General features: G+C 45.1%; 1 protein-coding gene across 3 annotated transcripts in view; it reads right to left on the minus strand.

Annotated features, from left to right (window-relative positions):
- Positions 1-5,000, minus strand: part of LOC142467271 (phosphoribosyl pyrophosphate synthase-associated protein 2-like) — a 197,390-nt gene that overhangs the window by 138,029 nt on the left and 54,361 nt on the right. The gene's annotated exons all lie outside the window — the stretch shown is intronic.

A 5,000-nucleotide genomic window follows, 5' to 3' on the forward strand; every position in this document is an offset into this window, starting at 1 on the left:
CTACTGTATGTCACCACTTTCTGCCACAACCAGCTGACGGTGGATCTGCAAGGAGTTCAACGCTCATTGGCATCACATCTGTGACTTGGTTGACGTATCATTTCTCCAGCTTTTTATTGTATTGTTTTTAAATACATTATATTTATTTAGTTGAATAGATATTTATTTAGTTTAATAGATTATATTTCTAAGTTTAATAAGTTATATTTCTTAGTTTAATAAGTTATATTTCTTAGTTTAATAAGTTATATTTCTTAGTTTAATAAGTTATATTTCTTAGTTTAATAAGTTATATTTCTTAGTTTAATAAGTTATATTTCTTAGTTTAATAAGTTATATTTCTTAGTTTAATAAATTATATTTCTTAGTTTAATAAGTTATATTTCTTAGTTAATAGATTATATTTGATAGCACAGTAGATTATATTTACTAGTATTTAAGTCTCCCCCTCAGTGCCCCATTAGGACCCGTGCGCATATTTCACATCTTTTCGGAGTCGCTTATTTTTTAGACCCTCGGAGCCGAAACCTAAAGGGGTCAGCTAAGAAAGTTCGGATCAAGAGGAGCCGCACAGCTTAAAGACAGAACATTTCCAAGGGAGATGGAGACAATTTGGGTAAGATCTGATTAAAGGACATCCTTTGAGGAAGGAAAGGGTGACGGGGGAGTCTAAGAGGGGGGTGAGAGAGCAAGGTGGTGTGTCAGATTGGGGCAGAGCAAGAGAACGCAAAAATGATGGGGATTTACTGCACACCAAAAAAAAACAATAAGTAGTGATACTTTTACCGGTGCCACTTTACCTGAGAAAGACCAGCAGGCCGAAATGTTGTTGTCTATGGCAGTGCAAGAGAAAACAGGTTGGGGGGGTGGGTTCTCGCAAAGTCGCCGACCCATGGGTGAGTGTCCCCGGTGGAAACTAGTCCTGGACCCCGGGAAAGCTGTCTGTGGCCCATACAAGCTGAGTAACATGTAAAAAGGACACATGTATGTTCAGAATGAGTTAGCATGGTATTTTGAGAGGCACCATAGCAGGTCAGTGCAAGTCAGTGCAGAGCACTGCAAGGTCAGTCAATATGAGGAAGGGTCCGATGGAGGAGTTGGAGGGTCCCAGAATATCTCTTAAAGCAGGGGTGCGCAAATCGAGGGGCACGACATTTTCTTGGGAGGAGGGGCTCGGCGCTTACAGAGGCCCCTCGCTCTTCCCCACAGCATTTAAATTAAATGCCGGAGATCGCGCGCAAGGCCTCTGTAAGTTCCCTTTCCTTGTCTCCGGTGGCTTCTGGCGACAGCAACGTGGCGTCACATGATGTGGCATTGCCATAGCAACGTGATATCACATGACGTCGTTACATCAGAACGTCGGAGACAAGGTGGGGAAGGTGGAGGGGGGAGTAGGGGGAAAAGGTTGTGCAACCCTGTCTTAAAGCATTGCCTTGCATACAGATCAGAGGCCAAGAATGGATATGGATATCCGATGTGAAGCCGGAAATAAGACAGAAAAGACCGTTTCGGGGGAAGAAGGTGAGTGATGAAATAGCCGTCACTGTGTAACTCTTCCAATTACCTGCAACTTCATGCAGAGAAATAGCAACGCTTGTTTTTAACGTGCTAAGCGCCTAATGGGGAATTCAACTGCTGAGAGGTTAAGGGAGTTACTAACCCAAACTCTGCGACGTTTCTGTGTCTCTGTGATAACTCCCCCAGGACATGCCTGAAAACCAGAGGTAACTCAATGTATTTTTGATAAATAGAAACATGACCTTCTGGGGAGGGGTATATAATGGGTACTGGGCCTGGTGAGGTGGGTATAACGGGTACTGGGCCTGGTGAGGTGGGTATAACGAGTACTGGGCCTGGGGAGGGGCGTATAACAGGGTACTGGGCCTTGGGAGGGTTGTATAACTGGGTACTGGGCCTGGGGAGGTGGGTATAATGGGTATTTGCCCTGTGGAGGGCGGTATAACGTGGTATTGGGGATGGGGTATAAGTGGCACAGGAGCTCTTGCGATACAGAGTATCACTGTCCCTGGTTACAAACACTTCATGTCTCCTGCAGATCAGGACACGCACGAAGGTGGTGCCCTTTGTGCCACCAGACGACGAGGCGGGCTACGAGGCGGACGACGAGGCATATGACAAAGCGGGCGTCAAGTGGAACAATGAGGTGGGCTACAAGGCGGCCGATGACGCAGACGTGGTGTACGATGACCAAGGAGCATACGACAGGTGTGGCCGGATCTGCTGCTTCACCTTTTTTAGGCGGAGGAGAAGACCCCGGGAGCAGGTAGGAGAATACGAGAGGTGCGGACAGATCTGCTGCTTCACCTTTTTTAGGCGGAGAAGAAGCCAGGAGCAGGTAGCAGAGGAGCCAGGGCGTAGATACAGGGGTATTCTAGGGGCCCTGAGAAGTTGGTTTGACCGCAGGAGAGGCAGATAAGATCAGGAAGGCTGCGGGAGGGGCAGGTACTAGAGGGAGATAGGGATATTGGGCGTGAGAGGGTGAGAGAGAACAAGGAGCAGGGCCGGAGCACGGGTTTCATGCGCCCGAGGCGAAACTTAAAATTTGTGCCCCTGTTGTATAAAAAATAATAAGATAAATAAAATAATAAAATAAACAGTGGCGTAGATATCGGGGCTGCAGGGGGTGCGACCGCACCCCAGCGCAACGCAAAATAAAAATAAAAGGGCGCCAAAATACTGGATAAAAAAAAGAATAATAATTTAAAAAAAAAGATAAATAAATAAAATAATAAGAGGAAAAAATAATAATGATTATTAATGCGCCCCTAGGACCTCTGCGCGCTAGGCGACCGCCTAATGGCCGGCCGGCCCTGCGAGGTATGCGGGAGGAAAAGGGGTGAATGGGATAGATATGCAGGGGGATGGTGGAGCAGGTGAGTTATACACAGGGGCACAAGGGCCCCATCACCTGCATCTCTATATACTGAGTGTGCCCCTGTGTATAACAACGCTGATCTGTGCTGCTCCATCTGATCGCACTGCGCAGTGATCCAGGGACCATCCGATCGCCATTTAATGGGGTCAGGAAGGAATTTTTTTCCCCCATTGCACAGCAGGGGTTATGTTTCGCCTTCCTCTGGATCCCAGCAACAAACTGCCCTTTGTGCATGAATTATCAGTGAGATCTTTATACACCCTGCATTGGTCTTCACCCCTTTGCTGCCGGAGGGGCCTGCAATGCATTGCTCTGCGTGTTACTATATCGCTCTGCAATGTGCTGCAGGCCCCTCCCAGCAAAGAGATTCATTATTTCAATAAAATACTCTCTTTAATCAAACCTATGTGTAGTGTCTTTTCTATCCGTTGTATCTATTGCTAACAGCTCAGTGATTCTTCCCCAGGACGCTGCACTAGTGTCACGCTGCCAAGCCCGGGTGTGAGGGAGATTTATAGGGTCACATATACACTTCTGCCAAAACACGAGTGCAAACAGGAAGCCCCTCTGATCTCATATCTTTTATTACACAAAACGGTATCTAAAAAGGTAAAAATAACATACATGGGATTCTGCTACAAATATCTCTCTAATTACAAACCAATTAGCAAATCATTCAGATTAGTCGAGCAAAAAGAAAGGGTTAAGTATCTCATGTACAGTATATGCAGTGTAGGCTGTTCTGCAGCATTACATGCAGGGGACAACGTTTAGGGGATATAAGTAATGCTGATCTCAGAGCTGACCGGCTGACCTGCTCTACCGGCTGACCGGCTGACCTGCTCTTCTGGCTGACCTGCTGACCTGCTCTACTGGCTGACCGGCTGACCTGCTCTACCGGCTGACCGGCTTCTCTTCTTTCAGCTAAATGACCTGAATTGTGGCCCCTGTATCTCCCAATTAAATGTTTTATTGGCATATTCTTGTTTGACTCGTTCTATACAGACATTTTCTATATATTCATTGTGGGATTTGATAACATCTGTAAGATCTCTCAGAATATCACATTCTGTACGTTTGTGTTGAAGATTTTTCCATTCTCAATTTACTTAATATTAGTTTTTGGCATCAATTATTTATATCGAGTCCAAAATACCTTTATACAGAATGCTGTTCCCTTTAGCCCACAAATGCTGCTTCATTAAAGCCCATGGGGTGGCACTTTATGCATTCTCAAACTTTTAGGCAACATCCCTAATTTCCAAAAGTGGGATTAAATCTGTACATATTTAAATGGTTAATTGGTTAAATGGTTAATTTTCTTACTCAGACTCCTAAATCCCTCCCCAAATATATCCGTTTCACATAAAAGTGTGTGCGCTTCTCCTTCCGCCTAACTGGCACGTCGTCCTTACGGGCGCCACTCCTTGCAACTCCACGCTGCCCTCCAGTGGCAAAAGAAATAAGATACATTTACTATACTCGTCTGGCAGCTGCTCCCGTATAAGGTGGGTAACTCTGTATTAGGGGTCTTGGTAGACTATATTTTATACTTATGTCGGATAGATGAGGAATTAATATTCCTAACGGGTTATTGTGAGAGGCCTTAGATCTTATCCTATATGCACGCAGCCCTCGCCTCTCTGACCTTGAACACATACTTCAATCTGATTTTTGAGACTTGAAACTGGATTTCCCAAAACAAACTGATTTTAAACACTGACAAGACTGTAACGATGGTATTTGGGACCAGAGCTAAATTGCTAAAGCTACCAATGACAGAGCTTCAGATAAAAACCAGCTCTAAAACCATCCTAGCCCCTGTTACTTGTTTGAAATATCTGGGCATTCAACTCCCATTTAACATTTGGGTTGCACATTGATACCCTGACATCCAAATCCTATGCCAAACTAGGTGTACTTTAAAGGAACAAATCCTCCCTAAGGGCCTCATGCAGTAAGCAGCGATAAGCCACTTATCACCAGCTTATCGCCAAAAAAGCCACACTGATACACACACACACACACACACAGAGATACAGACACACTGATATACACACACACACACACACACACACCCACTAATACACACACACACACACAC

Source organism: Ascaphus truei, chromosome 16, assembly GCF_040206685.1.
Source record: "Ascaphus truei isolate aAscTru1 chromosome 16, aAscTru1.hap1, whole genome shotgun sequence".
Taxonomy (NCBI): Eukaryota; Metazoa; Chordata; class Amphibia; order Anura; family Ascaphidae; genus Ascaphus; species Ascaphus truei.